The sequence below is a fragment of the Periplaneta americana genome, chromosome 15 (assembly GCF_040183065.1).
Source record: "Periplaneta americana isolate PAMFEO1 chromosome 15, P.americana_PAMFEO1_priV1, whole genome shotgun sequence".
Lineage (NCBI taxonomy): Eukaryota > Metazoa > Arthropoda > Insecta > Blattodea > Blattidae > Periplaneta > Periplaneta americana.
Window position 1 is genome coordinate 90,083,520 of NC_091131.1, and position 15,277 is coordinate 90,098,796.

General features: G+C 35.3%; 1 protein-coding gene across 1 annotated transcript in view; it reads left to right on the top strand.

Moving 5' to 3' along the window:
• LOC138715198 (uncharacterized) overlaps positions 1-15,277 on the top strand; it is a 1,247,406-nt gene that overhangs the window by 1,096,716 nt on the left and 135,413 nt on the right. The gene's annotated exons all lie outside the window — the stretch shown is intronic.

Genomic DNA, 15,277 nt, shown 5'->3' on the forward strand with positions numbered 1-15,277 from the left:
GACAGCTGTTTCCATTCCTGACGAGCATTGCGGAGGGTTGAAAGTGCCCTCGATGGAGGCTGGTGGGCTGCAACTCGTCTTCCTAATGCATCACAGGCATGCTCTATAGGGTTCAGATCCGGGGACATCGCTGGCCAGTCCATGCGCAGGATATCTTCCTCCTCAAGATACTCGTCCACCAGGTTGGCTCTATGCGGACGTGCATTGTCGTCCATAAAGATGAACTGTGGACCAACTGCAGCTCCGAAAAGTTGCACATATCGTTCCAATACCTCGTCTCTGTACCTCTGGGCATTCACAGTACCAGCTGCGAAGATGTGCAGATCTGTACGTCCATTGAACATTATGCCTGCCCGCACGAGTACGCCACCACAACAAAATGGGCTTTTTTCCACGATTTTGGATGAAATCTGGTTCCACGTTCCCTCCAGATTATTGTGCGACGTGAATCATTGGTCAAACTGAATCTGAACTCGTCTGTAAAGAGCACGTTCCTCCATTCATCCAAGGTCCAATGTTGATGTTGCCGACTCCACTGTAAACGGTTCCTTATGTGTATTTGAGTGAGCTGGTCATACACTGCTGGTCGTCTGGCACAGAGACCGCCTCCGGTATACAGTTTGCCTTCGAACGCCTGAGGCAGCTGCAAGCTCAGAAGACAGTTGTCTTGCATGCATCGTCCGATTACGTCGTGCTGTTAAGATCAAATATCGGTCCTCTTGCGGCGTTGTGACCCATGGGCGACCTTGTGCAGGTGTACGTGTCTTCGAATCGTCGCCAAAGCCTGGAAATGACACTTTGTGCCACATTCAGGGCTCCAGAGACTTCGGTCTGTGTCTGACCTGCTTCCAGACGTCCGATTATTCCACTCTTCAAAACAGGGTCCAGTTGGCGTCTCTGTGGCATGTTGGTGCTCTTCTGTATACACTGTGATAAGAAACTACCCTCTGTTCACAATGAGAGAACAAGAACGAATGAGTCGCACTGGGTCTGTTTGCTTACCTTCGAAACACGTGTTTATTCGGAGGGGAGGCGGAGGTTGAGGTACCCCCTCCCTATGCACAGAGCACAAGTAGGATGCGGCACACACTGTGATAAAGTTTTATAGCGATTGCTCACCGTTTTCCCTTTTATTTCTCTGTCTTACGAATTATGCTTAACTTTTGGACACTAGTGTATATAACCTTTGTGTTGAGGATACGTTCCGATAAGAATTATAGTGTTTTGAGCATTCCAAAAACATATAAATATATTTGACTTTAAATGGAATTAAAAAACATTCGAATTAACAGCATTTTTCAAAGAAAGTTCGAGGGTACTGAATATGCAGTGAACTTTAACTTAAATGCTGACTTATCCATATTCACACAAAGTTGTAGCTGCAAATAGAAGAAAACACTTCAACTTTCTTTGCTGATGTTAAACTTGAACAATAGAGGAGGCAAAACATGTCCTGTTACCAAGAGGTTCGTTCCAACAAGCGGTTCATGTATCAGTTCATGTACGAACCATGGATCATCTTATGCGCATGCGCTGGTTGGGTATCTGCTACGGAATTGATACAGAGCTGCATGATGATGGAACGCTTTTCGGATCATCGTGTACTAAATTCAGAGGTGCTATGACTGTGATCATCTTTGCTGAAAACGGGCTGCTTAATTATTATCGTTTCGCAGCTAATTCAAATTGCAGAAAACAGAATTTCGATAATTTTCTATAAAAAGATAAAAAATATGGAAGACAAGAATTCAGCTAATTTGATATCGTGTACTAGGGAACTCTCCATCTAAAAGTAGTTCTTTTTTAATTACTAATTTATATACGTTATTTATTGTACTTTGATTAAAAGTTGCATGTTGAAATTGTAATTAGCTACTTCAGTACCCAAATAATATTAATTCTCTTTATTTTTGGCGAAAATTTAAACTACATATCTAGTTTTATTATTCGTCAGGCAACTGTTGCTTTCCATCTTGATGTCACTGACGTGAACAGTCGATCATGTCTTTCTTCAGTATCCAGTAGACGTTGGTGAGCCTATGCCCATGTGCGAGAGATGCACTCATCAGTAGGCCTACATGCTTCAGTCCGCTGTCTGCTTCTGACCGTTCCGGACTCGTGTCAAAAGTTTGTTGGAACGCCCGACTGCAGTATATGTTTCCGGTTCAGAACTGGTTTTGAGTGTGTTGGAACCCTTTTTCTGTACTGCGCATGCTCATGATAGTTACGGACTGTTCCTGACTGTTGTTGGAACGAATCTCTTATCATGTGCCGTGACTATATCATCATTGAGTATGGAGGAGGAAGAGAGAAACATAAGTTTCAGTCTGAAATGAACTTCCGTGTTGGTCTTCTTCTTCTTCATGGTTTGGACTTTCAATCCGTTCCGGCTCCTACACTGCCGAAAAAAAAAAACCGCAACACTTAAATAAATTGGAAATATTAAACCATAATACAAATTATAACATTACTCTGTGCTTCTGTGGACTTGTTTGTGTTAGGCAAGTGTTAATTCATGTTTTGGGAAGGAACGTATATAGCTACTCCATTTTATTTCAAGGAGTGCAGTTCGGTGGCTCCTTTGAACACCCACTTACAGATTTATGACTTTCTACACAAACACCTCTGACAATTTCATTCTGTCCCCTCTTCCCAACATTGCACAGTCGCCACAATCCTGGTGACCCTCGAAATGAGACAGTGAGACTGACGGGATTCATGAAATTCGGGAAATTATTTAATGACTCTTTCAACTCTAGAGATTAGAGTTGAAATTAAACATGGGCGAGAAATTATTTAATGACGCTTTCAACTGTAGAGGTTAATAGTTGAAATTCAAGATAGGCGAGAAATTATTTAATGACGTTTTCAACTGTAGAGGTTAGGGTTGAAATTCAACACGGCCGAGAACTTATTTAATGACGCTTTCAACTGTAAAGGTTAGGGCTGAAATTCAACATGGGCGAGAAATTATTTAATGACGCTTTCAACTGTAGAGGTTAGAGTTGAAATAAACAATGGCGAGAAATTATTTAAGGACTCTTTCAACTTTAGAGGTTAGAGTTGAAATTCAGCAAGGGCGAGAAATTATTTAATGAAGCTTTCAACTGTAGAGGTTAGAGCTGAAATTCAACATGGGCGAGAAATTATTTAATGGCGCTTTCAACTGTAGAGGTTGGAGTTGAAATTCAACAGGGCGAGAAATTATTTAATGACGCTTTCAACTGTCTCTAACAGAAATTAATATCAGGGGCATTTCCTTGGGGATAAAAGCGGCGGGTAGGTGGGACTGACATCCCAACTTACATTAAAGACACATGAAGCAAATTATATTCAATTTAAATCTGTTTTGTGTAACTGGTTAATCAACCATCCATTCTATAGTATTAGTGAATTTCTTGACACCACTGTAAATGTATTCTAAATTTCTAAGCTGCATTGCTCTATATTATGAATATCATTAGTGTTATTATTATTATTATTATTATTATTATTATTATTATTATTATTATTATTATTATTACCGGTATTGTTTGTATTCATCTGTTTTTACATTTTATGTCAAATATTATTTTATACCTTTTGTAATTTAGTACATTTTATGTCTATTGCAACAAACTGTTGCTCATGACATTACTAAACGATTGATTGATTGATTGATTGATTAAATGCCGGTTGTCTGTAAAGGTGGGAGCCTTAACTTTCTGCCACCGTCTGGACCAATTTGGCTTGTCATGGGGTTGACTTTACCATTTTGCCTATAAAATTCTGTTTGAATGAATGGGAAATTATTAGGAGCCTCCGGAGAACGAATGTGATTTTAATAGGGGTCTCTGGAATGGAATGTCGACTGTCTCACCGTCAACTGGAATATTTTTCCTGTATAAATGTAGAAGAGTAACTGTTAAAATTGTAATGTACACCGCCATCTACTTAAAGATCTCTTTCTTTACTTAAATTCACAAGCATCCCATCATTAGCCAAGTAAGGATTTCCTGCCAGAGTTGTGGACCTTAAAGCACAAAATTACTGAGCAGAAAGTCCTTCTTCCTCACACTAGATCTGCTGTTCCTTCTCCGATGTGGGGAGTTGGTATTGATTTTCTTTCTAGAAGACTGTTAAGGAGGCGAAGAAGTTAATTTCCTAAATTGTTGTTTACGAACTCGAAATATCTTTAACGGGACCGAAGTAATGACTTCGAGGTGAACATTTGGGAGCTGTAATTTAATAGGTCTATTAGCCCTTGATCCAGAAAGAAAGAAGGGAGGGAACGAGGACGGTGATGATGAGAACGGACTGGAAGAGAAACAGGGAAGCAAGAAAGAACAGGCCTATTAGGAAATTGGTGAAACGGGAGAAATAGGAAAAGAAAGTAAGGTGGAGAAGAGAATGTTGAAAAAAAATAGTTGAGTGAGGATGGCAGTAAGAAAATGGAGCAATATGAGAGAATGAAAAGCTAAAGAAGAAAATAAATATATAGGAATAGTGTAGCAATGGAAAATTGGAGATGCAAAGACGCTGCTAAGACAACTAATAATTTAGAGATATTTGAGGACACATCAAAGGATACCTACTTCTAAACAATTTTTATTTCGGAATTTTTATTATAAGCTTACAGTCTGTGTTTTAAATTAAAAATCGCACCATCTTTTCTTTAGCTTTCCTGGCGATCTTCCTCCAGGTCAGTCATCCCGTACATGACGCACTATCCGGCAAGGTGATATCTGCGAACATATTCATTCCTTGAATGTTAAATTGCTCTCTGACATCTAAATTCCTTATATGATCGAATCTTGTTTTGCCAACAATTTTAATCAAAATGATCATCCCTGTTGTCTGTAGCTAATAATTGTTAGATATATAATATTTTATATAATATTTTAATGTACAGCAGTAGAGCTGAAAACCCGGGTTCAAATCCCGGCGCCGGAGAGAATTTTTCTCCGTTCCGTTACTCTTTCATGGTAATAATTGTTAGGTTTTTACAGTATTTGCTCGAGTTTCTGCAGTATACGGAAGGACAGCTCTAATAACAGTTTTAAATTCTTACTTTGGGTCCTTTCTCAGGAATTTGTTCTTCCATGTGATGGCATTTAAGTATTCAGAGAGACAGGATGTTTTCTTAGCCTGCTGCCAAACTTCCCTCTCTAACCTCCCGTCACTAGTCAGCTCTATTCCCCAAAAATTTAAATGACAGTGCTTGTGCAACTATTGTACCTTCTTCTAATTCACATCGTAAGGTGTAACTTAAAATGGTACGAAAAAGAACACAAAAATTCTTTAGGTGGTAACTCTGGGAATGATATGTATAGCTGAGGGATATTAACGTTAAAGAAATATATATATATATATATATATATATATATATATAAGAATTGAATCGTTTGAAATGTAGAAATGTGACAAGCTGTACATAATTAAATATTAAGTTATTATATATTTTTTTAATAAATATCCGACACATATGTGACTTTCGTGTGGGCTTATGTATGTGAGTAGTAATTTTTAATTTCAATGAAATGTAAACTATTATTGCACAGATTACCGATTATTATTATTATTATTATTATTATTATTATTATTATTATTATTATTATTAAGACAGAAATAAGGACATTAAATCAAATAGATTAAGTTGCACTAGGCATAGTCTATTCGAAAGACGAATTCTCAGCTACATCTTAGGAGATTAAGGGTTGCAGAACAATGGAACCAAATAATATACAGAGAGTCGTACTGAAAATCATGAGCAACACATTGCTATAATTTCAAATTTAACAATGTAACAAACGCGATTATATGATCATAATCTACAGATTTTACACTATATATTGACATATTGTAATATCATTAACTTTTATCATGTGACTACAGGCAATGTTTGCAAAATAGTCGACAACGATGGTTCGTTTCGACAGTAGGCTGTCATTAAATTCCTTGTTAAAGAAGAAAAATCTGCTGCTGAAATTCACCTCAGACTTACGCGTGCATACGGAGATGTGTTCTTGGGCGTCAGCAGTATTAGGAGATGGATGAAATATTTCGAAGATGGGAACACGAGCATCCAAGATTAGCCTCGTAGCGGTTGCCCTCGAATTGCCTCCACGGAACGCAACAAGGAAAGAATTTATGAGTTCTGGGATGCATTTTGGTTGAATTTCTTGAACCTGGACATACCATAAATACTGTCCGCTATATTCAGACAGTGTTGAAGCTACGTCGTGCATTGTGCAAGAAACCCCTGGAAAGAAGATCATCCTGCAACACGATAACGCGTGGCCTCACACTGATCGTGTCACCGTGGAGAAAAACAGAACATTTGGGTGGGAAACTCTTCCGCAATTTCCCTACGGTCACGACTAGGCACCCTCCGACTACCATTTTTCGGTTCTGTAAATGAGCAGCTGCGAGGCCAACGCTACGAGACGCTGAAGGACATCCAAAAAGCAATGCGTCAGTGTCTTCGGGAAGATGAAACGGACTTCTACAGCAAGGTAATTTTAAAACTTGCAGAACGGCTGAAAAAATGTGTGCAAAAGCAATAGAGACTGTTGAAATGTGACAGAAAAGTCTGTAGATTAAGATATATCTGGTTTGTCTAAAAAGTAAAAATGAAGATTTATAACAATGGGTTTCTCATGACTTTCAGTATGACCCTCGAATAATGTGAGCTTTACAGCCTATGTAATAAACCAGAGGTAGTAGGTAACGCATATTAATAGGTTAAAGATGAACTGGTTCATGTGATGGGAATGAAGGAGATCTACATAACAAGGAGGATGTTCATTGTAAAACAGAGGTAACTAGACGAAGGGGAAGACCAAAGTTAAGATGTGAAGGTGGAATAAAGAAAGATACCTTGAGGGTAAAGAACCGGAGGAGAGGAAGAAAACGTATTCTTTAAGATTGTGACTATACACAATTTAAGGAAACCTCATTTACTATAATAATTATATTAATTGTCTCATAGCATGTGTAATGAGAGAATGGATGTCATTTAATAACATACATTATTTGTGATTTAAAATCTAGTTGTACTGTAATATTTGGCTTTAAAGAAATTGTTCGTAAGTCACTGGAAGAGGATATTCCTTACATTCGGGAAGGGGCTGGTTTGAAAATTGGCCAAGAAAATTCTCTGCTAGAAGATTGCGTTATCTCAATAACACAGAGCCTACAGAAAACCATGACCCTCTTATACTAATATTTCACCCGAGGCCATATATCTCGAGGATGTGATAAAGCGTAACATTGAATTATCTTCTGTTTTCTGACACCGTCTTTCGTACACTGTACTGATGTGGTGGACACTCGTCTCGTTCCTTACTCCTGAGTGTGCTTAGACTTGATAAAATGAGATGGATCGAAACAGAAGTATCTTAATACTGGATATCGCATTGAAATAAAATTAAATTCAGATATTCATTCCCATTTGAATGAATGTCATTTCTTTTTAAGAACCCACATTGTTGAATGTACTACAAAAACGACGCTGTGTTGCAGAACTTGTAAAAACTGTAAATTATATTATGTAAATATGTTGTTTTTGTTGTTTGGTCAACTGTCCGAAAACAGATTTGAACCTCGTAAGTGATACGAATAAAGCATCACTCATGAGGCAACTAAGTCAGGAGGTAATGGGTTAAGATGGCCAGTTCCTTTTTCCCTCCATTGCATACATCGCTGGCTAGTAACGTATTACATTAATCGGACTTCAGAAGTACGCCTATACAAAAAATTGTTCCTCCTCTGATACATATCAAGCGAGATGTATTGCCTGATAATAATAGATGCATATATCAGCCAGAATCTCAACCAATAGGCCTGTATAGACCTATAGAACATCGTGTGACAGTTTGTACCTTTGCTAGTTACCATGACACTTCTGATACTACTGTTGATAATTACTATTTTCTTATTAAGACAACTAGCCGTAACCGTGCGCTCCGCTGCACACGTTAGAAATAAATATAAAGTAATTACATAATTAAAATAAGACATTTGATCCAGGGAACATTCGTGTTTGATAGAAGGATAAATCGTTTAATATGTTACTTAATTTAAATTTAATTAAAAAAAATTAAAATGCTAACATTTTGACCCAGAGACCACTCATTTGGTCATAAAAATTATTTTAGGAAACATAGGAAACGAATGTACAGAATAGCCTATCAAGTTTTCTGTGCATAAGAATCTATTTTAATTTTACCTGTCCTCGATTTACTCAGAAGTTACTGTAATAACATTACAGTACCCGTGCGCTCCGCTGCACCCGTTAGAAATAAATATAAAGTAATTACATAATTAAAATAGGACATTTGATCCAGGGAGTATTCGTGTTTGATAGAAGGATAAATCGTTTAATATATTACTTATTTAAAATTATATTTAAATAATTCAAATGGAATCATTTTGGTCCAGAGAGCACTCATTTGGTGCAATGACAATTCCTTTAACATGTTTCTTAATTTTTATTACATGCATCCATAGTTCAATGAACATTGACATCATTTACTTTTAATGTGTATTTTTATTTTACTTGTTATAATATGTTTCCATTGAATTATGGTAATAACTTAATTTTAACTCTTGTTTTCTACGTATTCAGTAAATGGCGCTTGGCCCACTATGGTTCTGAACCCTTTAAATAACTTAAATATATTATATTATATTATATTATATTATATTATATTATATTATATTATATTATATTATATTATATTATATTATATTATATTATATTATATTATATTATATTATATTATATAAAAATGTGTTGATAACGGATGTACACCGATAAGCAAGTTTTTAATTTGTTATGGGGGCTCTTGAATCTCAGGAGGAACAAATTTTATTTTACAACAGGGCAACATAATCTGCTTGGCTCATTACCCAAATTTTTTGCATTGAATTTAATGCATATGTATTTTATGTATTTTAACTCGATTCAATTGAGCATAGTTAAAATTTGTATTATAAAATAATGAAATGCTAAGCTAATATATTATTACTGTATACTAAATCAATACACTCTCGTTGTTCGTTAATTCTCTGAGATAAACATTATTTTAAGAAATACAGGAAACGAATACACAGAATTGCCTATCAAGTTTTCTGTGCATAAGAAGCTATTTTAATCTTACCTGTCCTCAATTCACTCAGAAGTTACTGTAATAACAATATAGCATTATGTCCATACAGAGAAACTACACTTTCCAATGGTGAAATAATAATTAATTATACAAATCGGTTAATTTAGCTTCCGATATTGCTTCATACAAACACAGAAACGTTTTCTGTAGGCTATGATTCATAGCTTTCGATTGTTGTTGACCAAAGCCCCTTATAGACGAAGTCATTTGTTTATTTCATTACACGGCCTTAGATGGCAGTTATTTTAATTTTAAAACTCATTTATCTCATTAAATATCAGTCCTATCAAACTTTTTCATAGAATAAAACTTATCGGAAATGATTTTTAAAGAAATTTTTGTTATGCAACATTTTTCATAAAAATCAGTAATAAGCGAGATATTTCGATTTATTTAATTCAGGCCCCCTTATAACCCCCCTTTAAATAATGCATTTTGAATGCCATATAGCCTATAATCTAAGTTACAACGAACTTAATTTATATTCCAATTTTCATCGAAATCCATTCAGCCATTATCGCGTGAAAAGTTAACAAACATACAGACAGATAGACGGACAGACATACAAACAAAAATTTCAAAAAAGCGATTTCCGGTTTCAGGGTGGTTAATTATATATGTTAGGACCTATTATTTTTGGAAAATCGAAAATTACCAGAAAAATTTCGGCTTCAGATTTATTATTAGTATAGATTTATACAATGTATAGTGTTTTTTGTAAAATTTTATTATGGCCAAGGCATACTTTTTTGTAAAATAGAGCTGCATGTATTTGAAAATTTAATAATAATAATAATATTAATAATAATAATATTAATAATAATAATAATAATAATAGTAATAATAATAATAATAATAATATGGCCTGAAATTGGGAAGGAAACCTAAGGAATTAAATAACAGTCATCTCAAGATTTTACGTAATACATAGTATAAATGTCATAATTATTACATGCAAAGTTATGTCATTCGTAATGGTTCAAGCACAGTCTAGTACAGTGATGTCAAAGCAAGCGCATTTTTCTGACCTTGACGTCGTCTGCGGGCGTTAAGCGCTAGGTATGCTAGGAGGAATAAGCAGCCTGTTGGATTAAGAAAACAGTGGTACACAAACTTGAAACTGAACGTGAAATTTTATGTCGTTATTTTTATGTGGCTTCTTTGTTTGTTATTTTCTATATTGTCTGTAAAACAAAAGTACTAACACTTATTTCTTACTCTAATATTGCAGTTGTGTTTTAAACGTTAATAACATAAAAAGTAAAGAAGAAATATTCACACAAATTCCATAATAACTACAACTGTGTACTGAGTGAATTAAACACATCATTCATAAAGAAAGTGTTATCCCTGAGAAAGACACTGAATATGACATGGTAAGTTGGAATTGATATTGATGGTATCTTTAGCCTTATAAAAGTATTTAAAACAATATTATAGTACAAAGCAAAGTTGCCTAGGTATATGTTTTAACTGTAACTAATATTACATAATAAAACTCTTGTCGTATTATGCTTTTAGGTGATATTGGTGCGCAACTTTCTGTTATCAGAATATTCAATTATCTCGAAATCTGCTGAAGCTATAGAGCTGACGTTTTACCAACTCATAGGCACATATCTTTTGTTTGTGATGTGACAGTATTTGCTTTGTTAATTCATTTCCTTACAAACATTTTCCATGCGATTATTTTCAAACATTTTAATACACTATCCTCAGTAATACGTATTTATGATGTATTAGATTTACGAAAACATTGTTTTAGTACTGTAAGGCTACTAAACAAACATATCTGAGAATTTCACTTTTCTGTAAAAAAAAGTTGAGAAATTATTCCTTTTGAATAAAAAACAAACTTGTGAAAAATGAGCATTAAAATTAAGACTTACATTCTTATAATGCACTTATACTTCTCAGACAAATCTAAAAATTAACATGGATACAGTTTTAATAAGTTCTCTTCCCTTTATCCATTGAATCAGTACTGGCCATCCCTGTATATAGCTCGACCAAGCGGCATTATACTACCTTTTTCGTCTGTCTCTTTCCTTTCCGCTGTAAAGCACTCAGGCTCTCCTGGTTTCTAAAGCTCGCGCTTGCTCCTATGGGCATCAGTTGACATCACTGGTCTAGTATATACAGTCACGAAGCTTGAGTTGTGAGGGTACTAGAAACAATATACTGTGTCGGTACTATTTTGCATTGTCTGTAATGAGGCGATATTAGCGATCCTAGTGGTTAGCAACTATCTATGGATGCAGATTTCCTACGTATAGAGCTTCGTGACTGTATATACTAGACTGTGGTTCAAGGTAGTAGGCCTGTAGGCCTACATAATATATACGTATAGCAGAAACCCAACAGATGTGTACGGTCTCTTGCAGGAAAGTGCAAATTAATGTATCTTCCATCGACAATGTGTGCATGTGTGTGTCCTCTTTGTATCTGTATTATGTCGTCTTCTCTAATAGGTTATTTAACAATGCTATATCAACTGTAAGGATATCGAGAATTGGTACAATTGGTGATTTATTTATGTATTTAGTTCTTTATTTAATCTCGTGAAATTAAGCCAATCAGGCCTTCTCCACCACACAACCAGAAATACAAATTTTAAAATTGCAGAAAGAAGTAAATAAGAACAGGAAATAAAAATACAAATACAGAAAGATTGGAGAAAAAAGTACAAATGCAAATATAAAATCACAATACGTACAAATAAAAATATATCGGTATCGGTACTAGTAGGGTAAAGGTTGGTAATATTGTGATACGAGTTGTATTGCTATAGTTCTTTTTTTAGAATTTATTACAATTTTACTGAACGAGAGGAAGATAGGTTTTTTGCGTCAACGTGTTAAGGGAATGTTCGTGGACAAGTTACTGTACAAAACCGGCCCTTCTGTCGCTCAGTAAAACTGTAATAAATTCTCAAAAAGAACTATCACAGTATTACCAACCTTTAACGTATGTTAACTGCCTAATTATGTTATTTTTGTTTAAAGTAAATAACTAAATATCTAAAGTTAAGTAACTGTTTGTATAAATTTCAAGAGAAACAAAACAGTAACAATTTAGAAATTTTTAGTGGTGGTGGTGGTGGTGGTGGTGGTGGTGGTGGTGATGGCGGTGGTTGCGGCGGCGGCAGTGGCGGTGTGGTCAAGTTGGTGGCGGTAGTAGTGGCTGTAGCAGTAGCAGCAGCCTTATTTTCCCTTGCAGAGTTAAGGCCATTATGGCCTTCTCTTCCACTCAACCAGATTTGAATCATATAGGAATACATAAACTGAATACAAAACAGCACAAAAGTACACACCTAAAAGATTACATAAAATAAAGTAGACACTTACTTATATAAGGATCAGTTACATAAGATTAAGGAGGATATACAAATTACAAGACACGGAAATTACTCGAGATAAACTCGAGGATTACATAATATACGTCAATAATAGTCGCATCGGATACACAATGAGGATATTAATTAATTAATTAATTTATTTAATAATTCTGTACTGACATCATGGCAGATTAGATGTAGTACAGTTCTTAATCCGCCATCACTCACTATACAATGATTACAAATTATCAATTAATATGGTTACAAATAAGTGTATACCAATTAATTATCTGTTTAAAATTTTTAAAATACAGTATAGTACTATTACTTCTTCGTTTACTGGTCTAGTATAATTTATTTTTCTAGCTAATTTATATAATTCTCCATCAACACATAAACAAAATAGTGTACCTTTATATTTGAAACCATTACCTTTAAATTTTTCTTTTTTATATTAAATCTACTTAAAGATAATTTTGTTACTTGATATGACCCTTTTTGATATATTAATTAGGTGCGGTATGTACTTTCCGTAGCTTCATATCGGGTCCGAATACTCAACATCTATAATCTCATTTCAGTTAGATCTTTAACTTTGCTTCTCATCTAATTTTAACTCTAAAAAGAAGTTTTCCTAATTTATACAGATTCTTTTTTTATGTCACTATTTATTGCGTTTATGTTAAAAAAATGTATGCAATCAACATTTTCTCAAATCATTAGTTAGCGCACAGCAATGAGAATATAAACAATTTGGATGATATCTAAATCACACTTATAGTATAGTTAAAATTTTCGGTTTGTTGCATTGTACTCTACTGACTAAGAAAATGCATACTAAGTTTGTTTTTGGACACTGTTAAATTCTCATTGTCTCTGATGTTACTGGTATATCACAAGTGCTATAGTCAGATAGTGAATGTTGATGACTATGTTAATGTTTTGACCTAAATGAGGGGTTGGAAAGCAATGGTGGATCATTAATGTTTAGGTGAGGGGTTGTGTCTTAATTTTTTGATTGTGACAACCTGCAATGGAAAAAAAAGTCCAAACCCCTCACCTAAACATGTTAATATTTTGTGTGTTGGTTTGTATAGTATATGGCTATTTTGCGTGCTTGTGTAGAGATTGTGATGCTATGATAGGTAACTGAAGCGGGAGGCAAGGTAAGGTGTGAAGGACTTGGAAAAGGAGAACAAGGGAATGCAAATTTCTACGTTTTAGCCGAAACCAGTTTAGATTTTAGCGAGGATTCACTATAACATTGCCAGAAATTAGTCTTAGAGTTTGAGAAATTTTCGGAAACACTCAAATTAGGTAATCAGCCCAAACAAAATTCAAATCCATGCCCGAGCATATTCGCATCACGAGTCCTGCTCCTTGCTCATTAGTTACACCGGTTGTCTGAGTTATAAGCTGTGAACTTGTGACCACATGGCCAAAAAATCCGCATAATTGTGGATTCCAAATATTCCCATCTTCACAATAATGTCGTTCACAATGGTCTAGTTGTCACTATGGCTGCTTTTTAATCTGGAGTCCGTGGTTTAGACACGGCTGAGACAGTTGAATTTTGAAGACCATAAAAATCAATAACTTGGCATCCTTAAAAAGGGAAGCAAAGTTTGGCGATCTGTGTTATAGATTTACAATGCGTAGGAAGGGCTGCATACAAATTGTAAGGATATTTCTGTGTCTATATTAAAATTACGATGTAGCACTATGGCCTATAAAGAGTGAATCAGAATAATATAGACAGTTTTTTTTCCCCCCCAGAAATATCTCAGAAAATCTGTAGGAGGTATTTTGAGATGAGGGATTTGCGCCGACTAATGTTCGGATTTTTGTGGTGTAGTGCAGTAAAGGTAGGCCTATTTATGCCTCCAGTATATTACTTGATATTATTTTAGGACCATCGCATGTGTATGTAGGACTACTCGTGCGTCGCAGCTACTGCCCTACAAGATCAACTCACATGTGATAATTTGATGTTGTAAATGCATGCACTGAATATTCATCGTACACTGGACCGCAATTAATTAGTACTAGGTTAAATTGCTTATAGAAGCTGCTCATAATGTCGACCATTCACTTCAGAGCACAGTTGAAAGCGCCGTTGAAGTGACTAGCGAGTAATTTAATAAATACCCGGCATAATCGCAAATATCTTCAATTCCCGCCATTAACTACTCTTCTGTATTGGAGTTTAAAACGAAAGTTTTGACGTATCTTCTCAGAAAAAAATCCATGATTGTGAAATCTGGCGAACGTGCCGGCCAGAGTATATGACCACCTCTACCAATCCAGTGACTAGGATATAGAGAAATGCATATAGGGAATTGTTTACTTCACAATTTCATAATGCTCTGGAACCTTGTCGCCCTGAATCCAAATTTCTGATATACTCTTAATAGGTCGTCCTCAAGAATTACTAATAAAATGTGATAAAGTATGATCTAATAGCTGCCGGTAAATGTACAGACCCAGAAACAAAATTTGGGCCACCCGAATTTTCCAAGTTCCAGTTGCAACTTATTGCACATGCACAATGCAATCGAACTCGACAGCGGCATAAATACTTACATTGCCCTATACTATAAAATCAGAAGCCAGGATAGGCTATAATATTCCTTATCTTAAAATACTCATATAGTTTCCCCAGGTCATCTATTTAAAGCTGTTCAAGTTGTTATTTACTCTGCAGTTATATATGCAGCTCTCTAGTTTTGTTATACCAAGGATGCCGAAAACACTAAAAATCATGAAATAAGTTTTCTCCAGTTTTCAA